Below are 24578 nucleotides of genomic sequence, written 5' to 3'. Positions count from 1 at the left end.
GGCTAGTTTGCATTGTTGTCTGCCATTGTAGTGTTGGGCAGCGGCAGCTGGATGTGAACAGCGCGTAGCGTTGCGCAGTTGGAGGTGAGGCGCCAGCAGTGGTGGATGTGGGGAGAGAAATGGCGGAGTTTTGAAATTTGTAAGACTGGATGTCATGAACTGCTATATATATTATGACTATTAAGGTAAACACATTGTTTGTTCTCTATTAAAATCTTTCATTTGCTCACTATGCCTATCAGTAGTTAGTGCCTTCCGTAGTTTGAATCTTTTATTTAGCTGGCAGTAGTGGCGCTCACTGTATTGCTGTAGCGTGAGTAACGAAGATTTTTGGTGAGGTAAGTGATTTGTGAAAGGTATAGGTTAATGTTAGTCAGGGCCATTCTTTTGTAGGGATTTTTGATAGTCAGATTGCGTTGCGCTAAAAATATTGTGTGTCAGTTTAAGCACAGTCATGTATAATTTTTCTAAGGGGACGTTTCATATGTCGACCCTTAGCCGAGGATACCTCACTGGAATCTTGTGATCTTTACTTGTAGTTTGTGTAATTAGTGTAGCTTTTGTTTATTGCTAGCGCGTAATTGTAGAGAGACTCTCCTTTGTAGTTGCATTCTTTCACTGTTGTACAGTAAATCAGTTGTGGCATGCATGTAGATTTGCACCAAGTATATCGCAGCTGCGCTTGCATTTAACTAGATATTATTTTCAGCGCTATGTTAATGTGTTCTCTTAATTCTGCTCTTCAAATTGTGCTTTTCTGTGTTATCGTGTGAAATATTGTGACAATAATGGCGTGTGAAAAACGTAACACTAGGCTCCCAAACAAACTGAGAAATAATAGAGACGACGAGCGTAGCTTATGAGCACCACTGTGTAATGAATTAAGACATTCAAAGTAGTAATTTGGTAACTGTGCATAGGAAAATGGAGCGGGCGTCAAATAGTGGTGTAGACAGTGAAACAGGTAGTGAACAGGGAAACATTATCAATCGATCGGTCGGCAACAGCTCGCCTCAGGAATCGGGAATGACAGAACACAATATTGCAAATACTGTAGACTCAGGTTTTGGGTTCTCACCGTTTTCTCAAATGAGTCAAGACACATTTTCCGCTTGTCGAAATGTGAATGTTGCCGGTGCAAATTCACTGCCGAAAAGCACTGAGGAACATGTTTCAGACACCATTGCATTGTTATTACAATTAATGCAACAAATGGGACAAAAGCTTCAAAAGTTAGACACAATGGAACAAAATCAGAGACAAACACAGCAAAAGCTTCAAAAGTTAGACACAATGGAACAAAATCTTCAAAAGTTAGACACAATGGAACAAAATCTTCAAAAGTTAGACACGATGGAACAAAATCTTCAAAAGTTAGACACAATGGAACGTGAAGGTTTAACTACTGAGTTACATAACATTGAATCGAAATGTCAAAAAGTCTGTAATGACGTAAAAACACAAATTTGTGAGAATTTTCAATCTATTTTTTCGCGGCATGAAAGTGCATTACAGAATCACGAAGCAGCCATAAAAGAACTGCAAACTATTGTTCATGAAAATTATGAGACCTTGCAAGCTAAAATTGACTCAGTTGCATCTAGCGATTCAGTTACGCAACTTGCAAAAACTCAGGAAAACTTAAAGGACACAGTAGATACTATGAAAATTGCTTCAGAAAGACACATGGAGGAAATTAGTTCATTATCAGAGAAAGTAGTCGAACTTTCGGATCAGCTAAATAATTTATCTACAAAGGTAGATGATAATCTGAATCACACAAGACCGGTAGTCTTTAATGATACAGAAGAGTACGAACAAATTACGAAATTCAAACAAAATCAGAATCAAATTAATACGCAACACAAAAGAGAAATCCGGGAAGTACAAGATCAGTTGGCACAAGTAATACAAAAATTACATATTTCAGAGGACACTCGCGCTCCAACACGGGAAGAGGGACTTCGAAATACGGAAAAGCCACAAAATAATAACACGGGGCATTTCGGAAATTATGAAAGAAATTGGCAAGGTGCACCGAATTTTGAGATGGAACCACCGACACGACGTAACAATGACCGATATGCTACTCGCCGACACGATCATTTTGACTGTAAGCTGTTTATTACTACACGTACATTCAAAACATTTAAGAAATCCGGCAACGACATTCATCCACAAGCGTGGCTCCATCAATTCTCTCATTGTTTTCCACCCAACTGGTCATTAGAGCACAGATTAGAATTTATGTGTGGCTATTTAGAGAATGAACCAGCTGTAAGAATGCAATCGGTCATTCACGATTGCCACAGTGAAGGAGAATTTTATCATGCCTTCCTCTCAGCATATTGGTCTCAAGCTACACAAGACCAAGTAAAACATAGCATCATAATGATGAAACATTTCGAACAATCCGAATTCTCCAGTCTTGTCAAATATTTCGAAGACATGTTACATAAGAATCAATATCTTTCAAACCCATACAGCCCCTCAGAACACATTGCTTAATAAAATTTCCTGAACATTTACGACATATTATTTTGGCAGGACGATGCAAAGATGACATTGAAGCTTTTCATGGACTGTTACAAGAATTGGAAATTGACACTGACAATTGCGGAACGCGAAAACAGGAACACAACAATTACAGGTCACATCCGTCACAATTCCGCAATGAAAGAAATAATAACTGGACCCGACAAGGCTATTCTTACAACGTAAATCGTGACCAAAACAGACACCACCCTTATGACAACCGTTGGCAGAATAATAGTTACAGAGAAAGATCGTATTTCCGTCGTAATGAATAGGACAGAGACAATCAGAGAAACAGACAATATGGGAACCAAAATAATTATCACGGGAGACAGAATAACTTCAGACGCAACGGTCCACCATGCAGTGATAATTCAGGGAGAAATTCTCCACCACTTAACCGACAAGAAAGAAACTAGAGGAACTACCGACATGACGACAGACGATATTATCATAACGACATACGTGAATTTCATCAGATCTGGCGGGATTCTGACAGGGCTTGGCCCTCTCGGCAAGGCGAATTTGTAGAAGTTAGGTCTCCAAATTCCAATAACGACGCGCGCCAACAAAGAGACAGACAATGACTTGCACCGCAGGCAGCCACGTGCGCCGGCTGGCTCAGAGAAAAATAACATAGACGCTAACCTTGAGAAAAATTTTAGCATTCCTTACCGACGTATACCGCATGATAATTGCGTTCAAGTTGAACCTCTGTGCACTAGGAAGAGTATAGGATTGTACCACATTTCACGTGTAAAACCGTTTATTGAAAGATAATCTGCTTTTTAACTTTGTCTTTGCCATATATCTTTTGACTTTACATTACTAGTATGCTTTGTCAGACTTAGAATCTGTTAACATGCAACAACGTTTGAAGTTAAATATCCAGTCAAGAACCAAGAGAACTTATTGAAATAGAAATTACGAATGCATTGTTATAGTGAATAGACGTCACAGTGTTATTGTGTGTGTACATTCTTGCTTGTTAGTTGCACGATTACGTAACGACTATAAGGCTTACATACTTGGAACATATACTGGTACTGCTAATGAGATTTTAATGCAACATTTTGGTTTACTTGAAAATACATTCTGGATTTAAAGTACTTTATGTGAGATGCCAGATGACACAGTGATTAGTTTATGTGACAGCTGCACGATTTTATCACGACGCTACTAATGAGTGACAATTTACAATGTTGCTTTTGCGGTGTTTCTGTTTTATGTCTGCACAGTTTTATGTATTATTCTGGAAAGTAAAACATGTTTTAGTAGTAAGTTTTGTGGTATAGCTACAATCAGACAGCCTTTTCCGTAGCACAAAAATACGTTACATTACAGTACTTTCTTGATCACGGTAAGGTACGTAATTACTACGATATCTATACACAAAGCATTTCACTTTTGTTTATCATGAGGTAAGTACATTGACTTCTGCAGAACTTAGCTTTCGGAGGAAGATAACTACAACACTTCCACAGAGATTATCTTACAACAAGAGCACAGTTTAGCGCTACAGGACACGCATTTGAGTGATTAATTTTGTACTTAAGACATTTACTTTTAAAGATTTTTGAATTACAAAGAAAGTTTTCCATGATACATTTCATTCCCTTGCTGTAATCTGTAACACCTGAGGGTATAATTACATTAATCCTCAGGGGGGTACACGCTTACTTTGTGTACCATGTGTTTGGCAAGCACAAGGAGCCCTAGCTAATATGGTATTTGCTTATACAACTTTACACTTCGGTACCATATTTCTCTAGCACATAAATTACACAGCTATCTGATCATTTAACTGAGAGACAAATATTTTTTTTTACTACATCAGTGACACATGTTTACGCAATTACATAGTTGGATAATTTCATACTTATGAAATAGTATTTTGTCTGTACTTTGTGAACTGTTCATATTTTTTCGGAACCATTGTGATACTATGAGAGCTTTGAATGATATATTTGATATGGTATCATGATTTTTATAGTACGTTTGAGGTAGATGACACTATTTAAATGAGCTGAGAATTTTCTTTAGGTTTTGAAATTATTGCAGAAAGCTACGACGTTTTCAAGATTTGACTGAGGTGTTATGATGTTATTATTACGACGACGATGTGTATTATGTTGCTGAGGTATGTTTATGATCAATAAGATGATGCTACCGTGTATGAGGAATTTGATTATGCTACGTATTTCTTATGACGAAATATTGAAGAAGTGTCGACGAATATGTATATGTGTAATAAAGTAAGGAGTAATGAACAGTGGTTAGGGTCTCTGATATGTGAAAAAGGATGTTGGAAACCAAGAATCGTACTTTAAGAATTATGAAATTTGTGTACATGCGTGAATGTATTACAATGCTGTCGTAAATTTTTTGGACACTGTTATATTTATAGGATTTTGTTTCTACACTTTTCTACTGTAATTTCTCGACTTGTGAAATTTTATTTGTATATGAGACTCTCACTGTAGTGCAAACTGGTGTCGTAAATATTTCGGTATGAAAGTTAAGTGACCACCTGCACGTAATGTGTCGTGGGCACCCAGCTGCTCGACAATCGCCTGGAAAAAAGCCATTTGTGTGTGCCTTTCAGAGGCACAGGTGAAAAAAAAAATAGGGGCCAATATCCTCGCTATTGACATTCCTTTGTAGAAAGCATCACAAATACGACACGCTCAAACTTGAAAACATATGATAACACTGTGGAGCTCTTAATTTATGATATTTACTGAAATGTCTAATGAAATGACGAGAAATATTTTATGTCTATAAACCTGATTATGACTACTGTCTTTCTAGTTGATAGATTGTTTTTACTATCTTATGAAATGCCATATGGCTAATGAATGATGTTTCATGCCTTCCTTTGTACATATTTGCTCATTTTCTTCAATATCTAGTTTCTAGCTGCACTGCAGCATTGGTTATTATAAAATGTAATAGATGTACTAATATCACTATTTTCTGTCTACAGACCCAGTAAAGAATACGTTTCTCATATACTTTCTTAGAAAAGAGAGCACAAATAGACATTTCCCTTCACAGGAATTGCATAAATAATTTTTTAATGACTTGGTAACTTCCTTGCAGAGTAAGTTTTTGTGATGCATCACTCTAGTGTTAAGATGTGACATAGGTATTAGACATGGCCATTTTTAGTGTAATAATTTTTCTGCTTGAGCTTTGTCATGTTTAGGTATATGTTATTTCATTTGCTGCTGCTGTTTGCCAGGCATAATGTTACTGAATTTGACTTTGTATTACTCTATTAAGCCAGTTTTACTACGGATTTATTTTTCTTGTTTGCTGCACACTGCCTTATATTAGTTGTAATATTGCAATTCCTTTGCTAAATTATATATACTGCAGCTTGCTTTGCCAATTTGAATTTTTTGTCATTGCCGTTTGTGTTAATTGTTTTGTGCTGCTGCATTGCCTCGTTCCTTAGTTTAGCATCTGAGCTCAGTAGATTTAAGTTAGCTTAAGATGGGGTAGGCTATATGAGAGAACGAGCTGTGATGAATTGGAAGAAATGCATTGAGAAGCTATAAGAAAACGGTTTGGCCAAAAAAAAAGTATTTTGAAAGAGGATATGAACAAAAAAGTAGGGTTTACGGACAACAGGTTTAGGTAGGATTTTCTTGGAAATAAATGATGAGGTAGGATAATGGAAAATAAATTATGAGGTAAGAAATATGTGAACATATAAACACAGAAAGCATGCTTGGATAGGATTTTTTTGGTGGAAACAAATGTTTAAATAAGACGAAAGATCTATGGAATGAAGTTTCGGGTTGGATTGCAGTACCAAATGTTACACTGAAAACAAACCCTGCCCTTTCCTCTTGTGTTATTCTGCTATGTGTTTGTGTACTCTTGTATATTTGTGTTTTTCCTGTCTTTATGTGTTTAGCTAATATGAGTTATGTTATTTTCTTTGTAAAGATGTTTAGACATTATTTATTCTGTTTTGTTTTAATGCTCATGTGTGAAGTTGATGTTTCAAAAGTTATTCTGATCTTTTATGTATGTACTTATGTCATAATTCTTGTAACACTGATGTACATGTTTATTTCTTTTCTTTTGTAAAGCCTGTTTTACTAGAAATGTTATCTATATTGTTATGTTCTTTAATGATGTATTTTGTACCTTTGTTATTGTATTCTCATGCTGTAAATTTATAATTGTATAGACACCAGTTCTTCAAATTAAGTTATATTTCACTGCACACGTTTCTGTTGGTCATAGTAATGGACAATATGTGAGAAGTAGGGACTGTTAGTGTTTGCATGTGTGTTAAGAATTCAGCAAGGGACTGGATAACAGCATTGCTGGTTCTAAGGACAATTCCACAAACTTTGTGAGTGCACAAGTGGTGGTTATGGACTTGCTATATTGTCTGCAAGACTCTTCGATGGTGATTGTGCACCTGCACAGTCGCAGCAGATGGCTGCTGGCCATCACTACAGGGACTACAGTGGGTCTACACCTTTGCTGACTCACCAGTACCATTATTTCTACAAGGACTGCAGTGGGTCTGCACCTCTGGTGGCCCACCAACACCACAATCTCTGCCAGGACTACAGTGGGTCTGCACCTCCGGTGGCCCACCATTACCATACTCTCTACCAGGACTACAGTGGGTCTGCTCTGTGATGATGTACCTACCAATATTCTCCAAAACTTCGACTGACTCTGCTGTGAGTTTGCTCTGTTGTGGCGCATTACCTGTCTGCATGTCAAGAGTCAGTACTGTCTTTCTGTTGGAAGGACAACACTACTTCTTCAAGACTGCATGGAAATCCACTACTTCCATGTGCATTTTCTTATACTGCTCAGACTTTGAGAAAAACACTGCTATTTTACTGTGATGAATGATCAGGACTGTCTTTATTGACTGTGAGAAAATTTTAGCTTTTGACCAACATTGTATCGATAAGTGTGTGCATTTGATACCTTTGTTATTGTAATTATGAAAGATTTTATCAAATCATTATTGGCCACTGCCCAAAACCATTTGTAAAATTTTTGTGGGGAGCATGGGGGCTATGTAAGTAGGCTGTTTATGTTTTCTTATTGGCAACGTTACGTAGCGCTTTGTATGAAAATCACTGGCTGTGCTGTGTGCAGTCTGTGGCTGGTTTGCATTGTTGTCTGCCATTGTAGTGTTGGGCAGCGGCAGCTGGATGTGAACAGCGCGTAGCGTTGCGCAGTTGGAGATGAGCCGCCAGCAGTGGTGGATGTGGAGAGAGAAATGGCGGAGTTTTGAAATTTGTAAGACTGGATGTCATGAACTGCTATATACATTATGACTTTTGAACACTATTGAGGTAAATACATTGTTTGTTCTCTATCAAAATCTTTCATTTGCTAACTATGCCTATCAGTAGTTAGTGCCTTCAGTAGTCTGAATCTTTTATTTAGCTGGCAGTAGTGGCGCTCGCTGTATTGCTGTAGCTTGAGTAACGAAGATTTTTTGTTAAGTTAATTGATTTGTGAAAGGTAGAGGATAATGTTAGTCAGGGCCATTCTTTTGTAGGGATTTTTGATAGTCAGATTGCGTTGCGCTAAAAATATTGTGTGTCAGTATAATTTTTCTAAGGGGACGTTTCAAATGTTAATAACCTAAGACCACGATCGTATCAGGTAATCCTAGAAACTGGTACAAGAATCTCAGTGGAATTTGTAAGGCGTGGAGTTGGTTGTGTTTCAGTTTCCTCGCTCAATGCCCCTACAAATTTCTTGCTTAAAGAATGAACCTTAAACTAATAAAACCTAAATATCCCTTAGAATCGAAATTAGTAGGTCAAAATTACCGCATTATGGTGGGACTTCTCGTCCCGAAAATGGCTCCATGCTTCAATGCGGAATACTTGGTACCAAGTCTACTGAGATTAACTTCATCGTATCTCTTTGGCTGGAGAGATGTAAGACACGACTGAGTTACTGATCTGATGGATCGGTACTTTTTGTTAGTCACTTCCGACCGCCCAGACTCCAAATGGTACATAAATAGCAGTCATGCCACTGAATGATGGGAAATTATAAGAGCAGTTACGTAATTTAAACAACATGTCTCTTTGGCTGTGGTATTTGCCAGTTCAGTTCAGTTACTTAGTTCGCACGTCGCCTGGTACCTTACATTACGACACAATATTCTCCTTTCTTTGCAATTGTGAAGTGTGTCCTTCTTGCAGCAGACTGATTTGTGTTCTGGAAACAAACGCTAAGTGGTCTGCAATGCTATAAAGGAAAGAGAGCGCTTAAGGAATTATCACGCCTAATAACATCTTAACATCTTACCTCCTCTAGTGGACTTAATGAGATGCCATCATGGCGTACTGAGTAAAGAACTGTAAGGTATGAAGGGCACGCTGACTCTTACATAATCCAGCCGTAATCCAACAGTGGCCGAACAAATCTTTGACTCTTTCATGAAATTGACGAATACGGCGATATACGAGTAGAGAACCCAGCTGAAAATCATTGAATATTGATTGTCAATTTGTAGAAAATTCATCCCCTTTTCACCACTTTTCAAGAGAGTTCTTCACTGTGTAAACAAACTACAGATGTTCACTACAAAAAATTGCTGCAAATGAAGAAATTTATGTTCTTTTAAATTTACTTTTGTGTTTTGTCATAACAGCATGTTAAGAAAGTAAAGATAATTTTCAAAAATCATCTCGGGCGAAATATGGCAAATGTTTTCTGTGCAACCGACTCTATGTCTACATCTACATACAATCTCCGCTACGGTGCATGGCGGAGGGTACCAGGTACCATTGCCAGACATTTCCCTTCGCGTTCCACTCGCGAAGAGAGCGACGGAAAAAAGACTGTCTGTCAGCCTTCATCCGAGCCCTAATTTATTTCATCTTATCTTCGTTGTCCTTAAACTAAATGTACGTTGGCGGTAGCAGAATCGACCTGAAGTGGGTCTGAAATGCCGGTTCTCTAAATATCCGCAATGGTGGTTCTCGAAAAGAGCACCGTCTTCCCTCAAGATGTTTCCATTTGAGTTTCTAAACATGTCTATGACACTTGTGTGTTGTTTGAACCTACCACTAACGAATCTGGTAGATCGCCTCTGCATTACTTCTATGTCGTCTCTTAATTCGACCTGTTGCGGATCTCAGACACTCGAGCAGTACTCAAGAATGGGTCGCACTAGTGTCCTACAAGCGGTCTCCTTTACAGATGAACCATACTTTCCTAAAAATCTCCCAATAAACTGAAGTCAGCTATTTGCCTCCCTACAACAATCTTCGGTTCAAATGGCTCTGAGCACTTTGCGACTTAACTTCTGAGGTCATCAGTCACCTAGAACTTAGAACTTATTAAACCTAACTAACCTAAGGACATCACACACATCCATGCCCGAGGCAGGATTCGAACCTGCGACCGTAGCGGTCGCTCGGCTCCAGACTGTAGCGCCTAGAGCAGCACGGCCACTCCGGTCGGCCTACAATCTTTACCTGCTGGTTCTATTTCATATTGCTTTTAAACGTCACGCTTGGATATTTAATTGGCGTGACACTACCTACTGTATTCGAGTATTACGGGATTGTCTCTCCCAGCCATCAGCACTAACTTACATTTTATTTTTATTTTTGTTACATTTAGAGCAAGCTGCCATTCATCAAACCAACTAGAAATATTGTCTAAGTCATCTTGTATCCCCCCCCCCCCTACAGTCACTGAAGAACGACACCTTCCCGTACACAGCAGCGTCGTCAGGAATCAGCCGTAAATTGCTGTCCAGACTGTCAGCCAGAGCATTTACGTAAAAGAAAATAAGAGCGGCGCTATCACTCTTCCCTGGGGCACTCCTGACTATATCCTCGTCTCTGATCAACACCCGCCGTCGATGAGAACTTACTGGTTTCTATTACTTAAAAGTTCTTCGACCCACTCACTTATCTGCGAACCTAAACCGTATGCTCGGACTTTCGTCAACAGTCTGCAGTGGAGCACCGTATCAAACGCTTTCCAGAAATCGAGGAATATGGAATCTGCCTACTGCGCCCCATCCATGGTTTGTGCGATATCATCTGATAAAAGGACAATCTGAGTTTCGAAAGAACTCGATTGGCTTAACGTCACTTAACATGATTACGTCAAGGAGTTCAATAACTGTAACTAGGTTTAGAGGTGCATCTCTGACGGTGTAAAGTAAAATCTAGGTATTCTGAGAATAAATCACGCCGGGACACACAACGTCTACCTCAGGAGATAGACGACTTGCCTATCTCTTCTACACTCCTGGAAATGGAAAAAAGAACACATTGACACCGGTGTGTCAGACCCACCATACTTGCTCCGGACACTGCGAGAGGGCTGTACAAGCAATGATCACACGCACGGCACAGCGGACACACCAGGAACCGCGGTGTTGGCCGTCGAATGGTGCTAGCTGCGCAGCATTTGTGCACCGCCGCCGTCAGTGTCAGCCAGTTTGCCGTGGCATACGGAGCTCCATCGCAGTCTTTAACACTGGTAGCATGCCACGACAGCGTGGACGTGAACCGTATGTGCAGTTGACGGACTTTGAGCGAGGGCGTATAGTGGGCATGCGGGAGGCCGGGTGGACGTACCGCCGAATTGCTCAACACGTGGGGCGTGAGGTCTCCACAGTACATCGATGTTGTCGCCAGTGGTCGGCGGAAGGTGCACGTGCCCGTCGACCTGGGACCGGACCGCAGCCACGCACGGATGCACGCCAAGACCGTAGGATCCTATGCAGTGCCGTAGGGGACCGCACCGCCACTTCCCAGCAAATTAGGGACACTGTTGCTCCTGGGGTATCGGCGAGGACCATTCGCAACCGTCTCCATGAAGCTGGGCTACGGTCCCGCACACCGTTAGGCCGTCTTCCGCTCACGCCCCAACATCGTGCAGCCCGCCTCCAGTGGTGTCGCGACAGGCGTGAATAGAGGGACGAATGGAGACGCGTCGTCTTCAGCGATGAGAGTCGCTTCTGCCTTGGTGCCAATGATGGTCGTATGCGTGTTTGGCGCCGTGCAGGTGAGCGCCACAATCAGGACTGCATACGACCGAGGCACACAGGGCCAACACCCGGCATCATGGTGTGGGGAGCGATCTCCTACACTGGCCGTACACCACTGGTGATCGTCGAGTGGACACTGAATAGTGCACGGTACATCCAAACCGTCATCGAACCCATCGTTCTACCATTCCTAGACCGGCAAGGGAACTTGCTGTTCCAACAGGACAATGCACGTCCGCATGTATCCCGTGCCACCCAACGTGCTCTAGAAGGTGTAAGTCAACTACCCTGGCCAGCAAGATCTCCGTATCTGTCCCCCATTGAGCATGTTTGGGACTGGATGAAGCGTCGTTTCACGCGGTCTGCACGTCCAGCACGAACGCTGGTCCAACTGAGGCGCCAGGTGGAAATGGCATGGCAAGCCGTTCCACAGGACTACATCCACCATCTCTACGATCGTCTCCATGGGAGAATAGCAGCCTGCATTGCTGTGAAAGGTGGATATACACTGTACTAGTGCCGACATTGTGCATGCTCTGTTGCCTGTGTCTATGTGCCTGTGGTTCTGTCAGTGTGATCATGTGATGTATCTGACCCCAGGAATGTGTCAATAAAGTTTCCCCTTCCTGGGACAATGAATTCACGGTGTTCTTATTTCAATTTCCAGGAGTGTATTAATCATTCCTGCTAAGGGTCCCAAACTCCTGCGTAGTACTTAAGAATCGTTCGAACGAGAATTTTATAAGCTAGCTCCTTCGTGGGAAGATCTGTTTTAAGACACCGGTATCTACATACCACACAACTAGTTTTGCGCAGTAGTTTCACTTTGAAGTCATATGAGACGTCTATACCTATGCATTTAATAGTAGGCATTTTTTCTCATAACTTATCGCCAGTCGTGTTTTTAACTTTTGTGTGGAAATCAGATTTCACGCTAAGTCGGTGGTCGACGAACGAAGGCAAAATCGTCTTGAATAATAATATTCAATCACACAGTGATCCAAATCAATGTTCAGGTCCACAAAGTGAAATAACAGTTGTTTACGTAAATCGGCGTATAAAGGCTTCAATAATGAGATACTGTCGTCGTAAAACTACTGTAGCCTACCGAAGACTATCATAAGTAAACACAGACTGCGGTAGTTTTCTAGTAGCTTTGAACAGTTAAGTTCATAACCGCGTGAGATGTGTTGCACATCTGTCGGGCGTTACCTCATTTCAATCGCTTTGTTCGCTTATGCTGTCAGTGTCGTATTAGATGCCCCCAGTAATCGAAAGCGGTGAACCGTCTAGCAAGTAAGTGAGGGAATATATAAAAGGTCGCATAACCTACGGAACATTTTTGTTCTACGCAATTATCTTTCTGTCTGTTACTTAAAAATAAACAGCGTTTATAGCAAAATTGAAACTGTTAATGTTTAAATCAGGTTTTGAAAATTGTTGATTTGTAACGTGGAACAGATGGATGTTGTGGTAAAGATAAAAACTTAAAATATTTATTATATAGCTCTAGAAAAAGCAGTTTCCTAAAACACAAAAAAGGACACAAAAAAACTTATCAAACGTCCCTTTAGTACATCGTCGAGCTTATATAAAACAAATTTCTATGATTCATAAACAATTGTTCCACTTATCAACAACAACAGGAAGCTCTTGCCTTCGATCATGATAAAGAACGTTCCATTGAGTAAAAAATAACAGAATTACACCAAAGATATTTTTATGTTTGTGCATGTAAACTGTACTTGCATCAGAAGTAATTGCTTTGGTTACATAAAAGTGCAGAAGTTACGCGATCAATTAATTTTTATTTCTTCTAAAATGCATTTTATATTTTGTAAGGGTATACGATACACAATATACTAAGACCGAACTACTTCTGGCTCTAATTACGTGCAAAGCAAACAAACAAAAAAACAAACGGAAGTCGTTAGCTCCCAGTTTCTCTCTCGCGCATTCATTTAGTTTTTTTTTTCCTTATCAGTTCTACCAACAGTACCAGTAATCCTATTATTTACTACTTCATTATGTACAGTACCAAAACTAAAGTACCTTAGCTCTGGTAGATCGCAACCCAACAAGTTGAGCACTGCTGATCCACTCGCCAAGAGGAGTATTTACTTCCTGTAGATGGCCAGCGGCCATCCCCGTGTGACTTGTTTGCCGCCTCTCTTTCAGCTGCGATAGCCAAAAGCGGAACTGTATGACACACATATAATATCGCCGCCACTATCCAAGCCTACCACCATACTGCTAGAATGACGGGGTATAAGATAAATAATAACGGGCGTTTTCGCCCGTCGCCAAGTCTATCTTCTCTTAAAGGATTACACATTATTTTTAGTGGTCTTTTCCCATACTTCGTGTATATGCTGTCTCCACGTAAGCTGTCTATAAACTATCACTATGCTCGGCTATCTCAGTAGGTCGGAATGGAGTGTGAGATGATTGTAGCACTCCAATTTCTGGAGGACGTTTCTTCCTGAGTACGAGTGCTTAATTTTTGGCTCGACTGAATCCCACTGGCCAGGCCGTTTCTTATTTCTCTAGGCCTCGGAAAGCATCCTATGCTCTGAATTACAGTTTGTGTTCGCCTACTGGTAATTAGATAGGTGCATTTTTGCATATGTACTTCGAGATGCGTGGTTAAGTTGGGAAGATGACGTAGTAGGCACCGTGGAAGACAAATCCTATCACCGATACCTGGGGCACACTTGCATGAATCTAGCGGTGAGCGTATTCACTGTTTACAGTTCCTACTGCAGAAAATACACCCACTGATGTATTTCTGCAGCAGCTTCACAAACGATCTTGACATTCCGTGACTATAGAATTTATAAACAAATCTGTGCTTCCAAGTGCTGTCAAGCGCCCAAGTATAATCTAACAGTATCATACCACAGTGTTCTCTGTCGCTGATAGCCAAGGTGTTTCCCTTAACAATTCTCAGTAGTTGCTGCGGTGTTGAATATCCCACACAGAAACAAAATTGCTTACCTGGTAGGACGGCGTCCTGTGTCAGCCTTAGTAGAGTCCCTCCAAAAAAATTTCTAATACTTGCTCGAAGTTGATTGAAAGTGGTCTGATCTTGGAGTTCAAGAGGTTTTTCCAGCTTTTGATACAGAACAAATTACAGCACCCTTGCACTCTAGTAGGTAAGTCCTCTGGTGTAGCATTCGTTTGAAGGCACGTGTGATATATATGACAGCCGCTGCAGGCAGAATTTTCATCACCGTATTAACCTCATCATACTTGGCTCCGTGGCCGTGGTCGTTAAAGCACGTCTGTATGGCGACGCACGAGCGCAGTCGGCTCTTGGTAGCGTGCGGAACTGCTCCGGGAGCCGGCCAGAGCTCCGCTCTCGGAGTTGTTTACTTCCGTGTCACGTTATTTGTGTATCTAGGGCCCACTAATAACGTACCTCATGGCACACTCTTACTGCAGTGCGACGATCAAAGTAACGTTTCAGACCGAAGATCTAAGACCAAGAGCCTTTGGAGTTGGACAGTTCACACACGAGGACCTGCGTTTGAACCCCCTGGAAATGATCAGAACACATTTTTCCATCAGAAGAAGTGTTGTATACATCAATATGTCGACGGAGGCGCTATGCGCTGAAGTTGTCCAACGGAAAAAATTTAAACACTCTGATGGACGTGTAGGTAAGGTGACGGTGGACCATGAGACATTCGGTCTATGGACCCAGCAGGTGTTTGAGCTCCCGTTCGAAGTACCTCAAGAAGTGGTCATTGCCACTTTCCAACCGTATGGCAACGTCTTTGGTCACCTCGCGGAGAAGTGGCAAACATTTACCACCTACCCCATATTAAATGGTGCCCGTCAGATCAAAATTGAGTTGACGAAACACGTTCAATCGTACTTAATGATTGGCCAGTACGATGGCCAGCCACGGACGTGCGCAGGATGTGGCCAGGAAAGACATGTCGAGTCCGGAAGCTACACGATGGTAGCACAGAACCCTGCCACGCCATTCCAGGACACGCCTGAAGCCCCGTCAACGCCCCCCAAACACACCAAAACGCGTCGACGAGATCAGCATGGCGTCACCTACAGTGCTCGCACTAGGATCATCCAGTCTCAGGGCCGTGACGGAAGACAGTTCGCGCCATGGACGTCGAACTAGATGTCGTGTCGACTTTTGCCTTTATCTAGACGGATATGGCGTTGGACGATGGGCGACCACATTCAGATTCGGAACAACACATCTGAAAACAGCGGTACCCCGGCAGCGCAAGAAACGCCGTCGAACACCGAACACCCTCCGACGACGCCCTCCTTCAGATGGCTTCGCGATATGACAACCAGATGTCTGACGGTGACCACTTTTATTGCGTCCAGTCACACGGTGCGGCCGCTCCAGGAGACTCTCCTGTGACAGATCCTCTCTCAATCCAGAACATGTGCTCAATGTTGCAAGTACATGAGTACGACTGAATCCCCACAGATTTTGTCGCAGCACCCGCTTCACCCACTCCGAGAGTAGACGACCGTCATGAGTCTTCGACATCAGCATTCTGCGGATCATACAGCCTGCGTGTCCGAGCGGGTGCACCCAACGGAGACGCCTGAGCTGGCGCCCTGCCAGTAATCATTCCCACAGCGGCAGACCCGGCCGGTCTACACCCACTGGATACTTCCATCACGCATTCTTCATCGACTGCAAGTGACTGTACACAGCAATATAGTGTCGCCACAATGAATCTTGCCACCATCTGAGCCCCTAACAAACAGGTCATGTTCCGAGACATCATCTACAATGCGGATGTCGATATTGCAGTAACACAGGTGTTCGTCGCCGACTTCCAAGTGCCCACTAGGTGCACCACCCGTGCTTCTTATGCCTCCGACACTGGTAGCGGCGTCGCCATCCTCCTACGCAACGGGCGCCCTGCAGCAAGAGAGTGTGGGGTATGGCCCTCACCCTATTTGATGAGTTTTTGTAACGACGTCAAGGCTTGGCGAACTAACACCTTGCACTTCTATTACTCAGTTCTCCGTGAATGTGAGACGATATCTTTCTCACGAGCCCTGCAGACGATGGCACATCGAACGAAGGCGCAGATCTCCTTGATCATGCACCACCACCTGGAAGGAACTGTAGTCCGATCTCGAACCTCTGATAGTGTATCTCAAGAACATACGTCGATGTACCACCTCCTCCAGGAAAGACAACGACGATGCAGGGCTCTGATCAGCGTCCTCACTGATGCGGAAGGCCACTGACATGATACCCAACAAACCATCAATCGTGCTGTCCACAGTCACTTCGCCGGATTGTATGCAGCTGTACCGCATTCCACGGGACTGATCACAGAGGTCGCACGACTTGCCAGAAGTGTTCTTCCAATGGAGGTACCGTATTAACTCCAGGAGCACGTGACCACAGATGACGTACTCGATGCTTTCAAGGAGGCATCTGACAACAGATCTCTTGGACCCGATGCTATCCCCATCGACTTTTACACAAGAGCTGATGTCTCTGATAACAGTGGCCCCTAACGCCTTTCTCGATGGCATCATTATCCACATTCACAAACCGCACGGGCGAACGATGGTGCATGGTTATCGACCAATCACGATGCTCAGCAGCGATTTACAAATATTTACACGGCTGCTGGCATCGCGAGTCAAGAAGGACACACGTTACGTCACATCCTGCGACCAGACTTCCCTAGGAGGCGACAATATCCGTATTGCTTTTTACCGTTACCCAAACATGATAGCATTTGCTCTTTACCAATATCTCCCTGGTGCCTTGGATTCGCTGGACTTCAGCCAGGACTGCGGACAATTCTTCAACGCATGGGTTTCCCCAGCGGTATTGTCACAGTAGTTTCGCGGCTTTTGAGCGGCGCGACCTCCAGAATCATGTACAACGTCCGCCTCACGGCGCCCCAAGTAATAGCACCATCTGCCCCGCAAGCCTGGTCCCTTTTTACAATTTTATATAGTTTCGCTTTGGAACCCCCGCTCCAGGGACTGCGCCAACGTTTGAAAAGTATGACGTTGCAGGGGCACCGTTTCTGTTGCATGGCCTATGCAGAGACCTAGTCCTTTATTTCCGCAGTGAGGATGAAGTCCAGGCAGCTCTGACAAGGGTGGCGACTTATTGCGAAGCACCGGGCAGCTCTCTCAACATGTCTAAGTCCAAGGTAAGGTCTTCCTCATTGTTAAGGGTCTACCGGAGAGAAGCGTCGCCCCCCCCCCCCTCCCTTATCATGACATGGCGTGGCGTGCGGACGTGTTCGACGAGAGCTCTGCTTTTTTTCGCTTTTGTGGTTGAAGAATTGGTTGGAGTGCAGCTAAGTTTCTGCGCGACTAGTTAAAGGTGTAATCTGTCACGTTATGCTATAAAGACTAGTTCGGGACTGTAGTTTGGCCGTGAGAGGTTTGTTTCTCCGTGATAGTGAATGTATTCTTGCGAGCCGTGTACCAAGTTTCTTCGTCGGAGTAGGTGTCCTTTGTCCTCTGGCGGCGGCGACGCGTGGCGCCTTCCGCTGACGGAGCGGCGTGCAGCGGGCTGCAGTGACGTCGGACAGGACGGTGCTGACAGCGCGGTTTGCGGAGGGCTGACTGCTGCGAGCCACAGCTGTTCGTTGCGTCAGGCATCCCAGACAACAGCGGCCGACTCTGCGGACGCCGTCTACGGAAACCTGACTGCAGGTATTTTCAACCGGCGTGTGGCTCTTGTTTCCTCGCGCTTCTTTGACACTGACACACTGCCTGAACACAAAAGCCGTGTTAACAGCGTTTACTAGGACTTAAGACCGAGTGGCCGTGCGGTTCTAGGCTCTACAGTCTAGACCCTCGCGACCGCTACGGTCGCAGGTTCGAATCCTGCGTCGGGCATGGATGTGTGTGATGTCCTTGGGTTAGTTAGGTTTAAGTAGTTCTAAGTTCTAGGGGACTGGTGACCTCAGATGTTAAGTCTCATAGTGCTCAGAGCCGAGCCAATATTATATATTGCTGTAACATCAGTAGGAAACGGGAACGACAAGACACCAATATGGTAACAAGGAGCAATCAGACGAGCAAACCCAACAGGGGATGTAACACCTAGACGTACAAACTGTAGACGAAATTCTGACGCATTTTGAAGCAGAGCTAAAGCAGAAAAGGGTGCCCACCACAATTACTGCCCCAGACGCTTACGCGGCGTGTTTTGGCGTTTCTTACTCTCCAAACACCCGCTCACATCGTCAACCATACACTTTTATTCCTGTAACGGACTTTTTGCCCCACCACCAAAATTCACTCTGTGAACTGGATCTGTGACGATAGAATCCGTTATCTTTTTAATTCTGGCAATACGTCAGTGCTAGAATATTGGAATTATCTCAACGAACGACACTGCTTCCTAACTTGTAACTCACGCTATAAGCAATACTTCTCCAATTTCTTAGGGAGCACCTTCAATATTCCGCCTCGCAGCTGGCATATCCAAGCCTTGAGAAGCTGAAAACTGATCTGAACCTACCTGAACGCAAAAGAACCGACAACTGAATCTACGCCCACTCAACTTTCAGTTCGTCGGCTGATCATGCATTTCGGGGTCTTCCAGCCATTCATATGTTACAACTTTGCTTTACCTTATCATACCCAGGATTCCTTTTTTGGGTAGATTCTTAATGCTATTCTTCGTCAGTCTTGTTAATTACGTCGTAGTTATCTTTATCATCTTTGGAAACGTACAACCTGAGTCTGTTCTGCCAGTTGAATTTGTGCTGGATTCTATGGCTCATAGATAGGTTAGAAGTTGAGCTCATGAATATCGGCAAATGTAATAAATTTGTCTGCCATAATGTATACAAGACGACTAGAAAGTGTGAATGGCGGCTGGCCGGAGTGGCCGAGCGGTTCTAGGCGCTACAGTCTGGAACCGTGCGACCGCTACGGTCGCAGGTTCGAATCCTGCCTCACGCATGGATGTGAGTGATGTCCTTAGGTTAGTTAGGTTTAAGTAGTTCTAAGTTCTAGGGGACTGAAGACCTCAGCAGGTAAGTCCCATAGTGCTCAGAGCCATTCGAACCATTTTTTTATGAATGGTGGTAGTCTTGATATCCTGTTTGTAAAGCAGCTCACTTCATCCCATGTAACTGCATCCGCTTAAACTCGGGCGATTTTCTCGGTGCATCTTTGGTTACGATATGCCAAAAGAGGAAATGTTATCTGCCATTGCAAATGTCTTGGTCACCCTTTGCTTGCTAGACGTCTTCTTTGTTAAGTATGTTCCACTCCCTGATAAGTTTTAGGTTTCCAGCTCCAATACATCTTTATGTCTGTTTTCCTCTGTGGTGTCCGTGAGATGAATGCTGCCACAGCAGCTTTAATTGAAACGTTGATGGGATTGATGACTTTATCGATTATGCTGCTGTTGGCGCACAGGAGCTGTGCTGTTCGACGGATCAGCACTGTCAGACCAGCTCATATGTGGGTAAACTGTTACGCTCATTCCTGTCTGATGACACGAGACCATATGGCGTACACATCCACTATACTTCTTACAAGCTGTCAATGGCACGATTTGCTTTCCACTATTAGTGAGAAATGCGGAACTAAAATACCTGTCGACTGTGTGAACACCAAATATGGCACAAAGACACTCGAATTTTTAGCCACATTTTCCCAGCTGTTAACTAGTTTTACATACATCATTTAACGTTAAGGGTACTTTATGTCTTCTATTTCAAATTATTTGTAAAAGGCTGCAGACATTACAGTGCGGTTGAGTTCACTTAAAACTGCATTCTTACCGTTGAGCTTTGACATCTCTTAGAGTTGCAAAAAGGTCTCAAGGTTGAAAACATCTTCTGAGACTCAACTCCCAACATATCTTCAATTCTAGACCCCCATTTGCTGGAGACACCTCAAATCGGCCTCCATATACCAATAACTTCAGTCCTTATGTATTGCTCCATGATGTGTCACAGGAACATCCTGGTTATACTCTAGGCCTCCGGCTTTTTGAATTAGATGATGGGACGCTATACGAAAGCTAAATGTTTTGGTATACCATTGTATACAGGGTGAACATTAATAAAGCCGAAAAACTGCCGGGATAGGTTCCCGACTGCAAATGGAGAAGAAAAGGTCCTATGAACATGTGTCCATAAATTGACGGGGTGGGTACAACGACAACAAATATCCCGAACACTGTACAGAGCTGCATCGCATCCACGTCACAACAAATGTTCAGTGATCTCTACTGGATGCAAGGCACGCGCTCATACGTCGCATCATGGACATCCGTACACTTTCGCCACTTGCATGGAGCTTTTACTAGGGTTCGTCTCAATATCGTGTTGAACCCGGTCCACCAAATCTCGTGTACGCACAGTCCGCCGTCTACCTGCACGTTCGTCTGTCTGAAAGGGCCCATGGTCATACAGACACCCAAAAAGAGCATGAAATATTGTGTGATGTGGTTGGTGTCTGTGAGGGTACTTGTTTTGGTATAGCCGTGATGCCTCTCGACCGTCTCCATCAGCTTGGCCGTACACAAACACCATCTCGGCTTGTTCCCGACGTGAATAACGGTCCATTCTGCTCCTTATAGCACAATGCACAATCGTTTTGTTGTTTCTCGGATGTGGAAACAGTTTATACAGACCGAAACTGTATCCTGAAGGCCAGGACAGGACCGAACACTTGTTACATCACAAAGAGAGGACCGTTATTTGGCTATAATGGTAACACGGTACCGCGTTAGTAGTGTACGGCAACTGGCATCTGACCGGATATCATCCACTGGACGTGTCGTATCGAGGCAAACGGTATACAGAAGGCTTCGGCAGAGTGGCCTTTACTGTCGGGGGCCTGCTGCATATGTACCTCTGACGCGTCTTTATAGAGCGGAACGTCTAGAGTGGAGTCGTCAACATGCTACCTGTACGGTCGAACAATGGGCCAATGTCCTCTTCACAGATGAGACCCGATTTGGTCTGGAGAGTGATTCCCGATGGATTCGCATCTGGAGAGAAGGTGGAACACGATTTTGGGACCCAAACATTGTGGAAAGAGACCACTATCGAGTGGGATCCCTAATGGTGTGGGTAGGGATTATGTTGGCACTCGAACACCTATTCATGAAATTGTAGGGGTTAATCGGTACGGTTTAACTGCTGCCATGTGTCTTGGGACCTCATTTGCGGTTGCTGCGAGGTGCTGTGGCCCAGACTTCGTATTGATGAACGATAGTGCTCGACCTCATACGGCACGGGTGGTTGATGTTTTTCTTGGTAACGGAAGATACTGCACGCAAGGCGTGGCCTCCTCGCTCTCCCTATTTGAATCCAATAGAGCACGTACGGAATGCACTAGGGAGACGGGTTGCATCACGTCAGCATCCACCAACCACTCTCCAAGACTTGCGAGCAGCTCTGTATGAAGAATGGGCGTTATTGCCTCAACACGAGATTGATATCATTTACAGTATGCCCTGTCGTTGTCAGCCCTGTATCGCTGCCAGAGGTGATCACACACCACACTGAGCACATTAACCAGTTGTCGGAATATGCGTGCAGATGCGTTAAGTTGGAAAAAAAGGAACATTTGTGTCTACCGAGATGCATGTTGCAGATTTTACGTTCTTTATTCTTTACATTGATTCTATTTTACTGTCACCTGTTTGTACAGTTTTGTACCAAAATAAGCGCAACATTGCAAAATTTTCCTTTTCTGCTTTAATTCTGGACACCAGTGTATTTCCGTAGACTTCGTGAACATGGGTTTTGTGTTAATACAGTCATGTATTACACGGTAAATCGGCCAGACAGACATCACAGATCAGAAGTAATGCTTCAGAAAGTACTTTAAAAGCTTCAGTTAGAAGAACGTTCCTCATTGTGGGTCTGTGCCTCTATGCTCAGTGTTTGCGTTGGAATGCTTTAACCGTAGGGCCCGTGTTGCATTTGAGATAGATGCACATCGAAAGCACCTTTTGTCCTGTAGTACCGGTAGCTGCCATTATATGCAAGATTTTAATGACCTTCTTGAGACTAATTTCTTTTCTCGAGATTTTGTTTCACGTCATTGTACATTGACAGATAATTGTAACCAATACATGTATCTGTTAGTATGGCAACTTCCGTAAGCGTAAATTACTGGTCACATACGTCCAATTTTTCAGTTACAAACGTATTTTTGGAAACTATTTACAGTTCACCACACACAAACCAACGCTGCATTTCAGAGTGCCACAAGAGCTCTTAACTGCAACCTTTCCCCACCTCCGAGCAGAAGAACCAGGCTCAAACGAGGTATATGGTAAGCAATCACTATCGCACCATTTAGGAAATCGAAGATAAGGCTTTTGTGATACCTTCTCCCACTCCGCCCGCGATGCAGATTCACGTATCAAGTCAGATGACTGCCTTTAATAATATCGTAACCAGGGCATGGAGACCGCAAAATAAATGGCTCCCAAGCAGACAAACAAATTACTCTTTATTAAGCGTAGCATAACTATGAAAACACACCAGAATTCTGCAGGTAGCATAATCACGGTACTGCCTGATAGTTGCTATCTAATGGAACTTCAGGGATCAGGTAATAAGTCGCTTCAGTTGTAAATAGATTTATTGGTTCGATCATGACCGGTTTCGGGTAATTATAAGCCCAGCTTCATGTGAACAAGACTGCAAGAGGAAATTTGTGAAACTTTAATAAGAGATTGCATATCATTTAATACTTGTTAGATTATGATATTAGTGGGAATTCATTGCCCAGTTGTAAATATGAATTGATTTGGTCGGGTTAGTCAGAATGAAACACGGGTGTCGCACCAGATAATCATCAAAATGACCTGAAAGAATGGCCGGTCAAAACAAGAAAAAAAGGAGAAAAACTAAGAGAACATTAATTTTAATGACCAACTAATAATATTTATCCTTGTGGATATTGAATTGTCTCTATATTTAGTTTATTTTTATCCATCTACAACTACATCTATATCCATACTCCGCAAGCCACCTGACGGTGTGTGGAGGAGGGTACCTTGAGTACATCTATCGGTTCTCCCTTCTATTCCAGTCTCTGGAAAGAAAGATTGTCGGTATGCCTCTGTGTGGGCTCTAATCTCTCTGATTTTGTCCTCATGGTCTCTTCGCGAGATATACGTAGAAGGGAGCAATATACTGCTTGACTCTTCGGTGAAGGTATGTTCTCGAAACTTCAACAAAATCTCGTACCAAGCTACTGAGCGTCTCTCTTTCAGAGTCTTCCACTGGAGTCTATCTATCATCTCCGTAACGCTTTCGCGATTACTAAATGATCCTGTAACGAAGCGCGCTGCTCTCCGTTGGATCTTCTCTGTCTCTTCTGTCAAATCTATCTGGTACTGATCCCACACCGGTGAGCAGCATTCAAGCAGTGGGCGAACAAGTGTACTGTAACCTACTTCCTTTGTTTTCGGATTGCATTTCCTTAGGATTCTTCCAATGAATCTCAGTTTGGCATATGCTTTACCTACGATTAATTTTATACGGTCATTCCATTTTAAATCACTCCTAATGCGTACTCCCAGATAATTTATGGAATTAACTGCTTCCAGTTGCTGACCTGCTATATTGTAGCTAAATGATAAAGGATCTTTCTTTCTATGTATTCGCAGCACATTACACTTGTCTACATTGAGATTCAATTGCCATTCCCTGAACCATGCGTCAATTCGTTGCAGATCCTCCTGCATTTCAGTACAATTTTCCATTGTTACAACCTCTCGATATACTACAGCATCATCCGCATAAAGCCTCAGTGAACTTCCGATGCTATCCACAAGGTCATTTATATATATTGTGAATAGCAACGGTCCTACGGCACTCCCCTGCGGCACACCTGAAATCATTCTAACATCGGAAGACTTCTCTCCATTGAGAATGACATGCCGCGTTCTGTTATCTAGGAACTCTTCAATCCAATCACACAATTGGTCTGATAGTCCATATGCTGTTACTTTGTTCATTAAACTACTGTGGGGAACTGTATGAAACGCCTTGCGGAA

The sequence above is a fragment of the Schistocerca serialis genome, chromosome 3, assembly GCF_023864345.2.
Source record: "Schistocerca serialis cubense isolate TAMUIC-IGC-003099 chromosome 3, iqSchSeri2.2, whole genome shotgun sequence".
In the NCBI taxonomy this organism is placed as follows: domain Eukaryota; kingdom Metazoa; phylum Arthropoda; class Insecta; order Orthoptera; family Acrididae; genus Schistocerca; species Schistocerca serialis.
The sequence above is the reverse complement of the archived record's forward strand: the minus strand, read 5'-3'. Positions refer to the sequence as shown.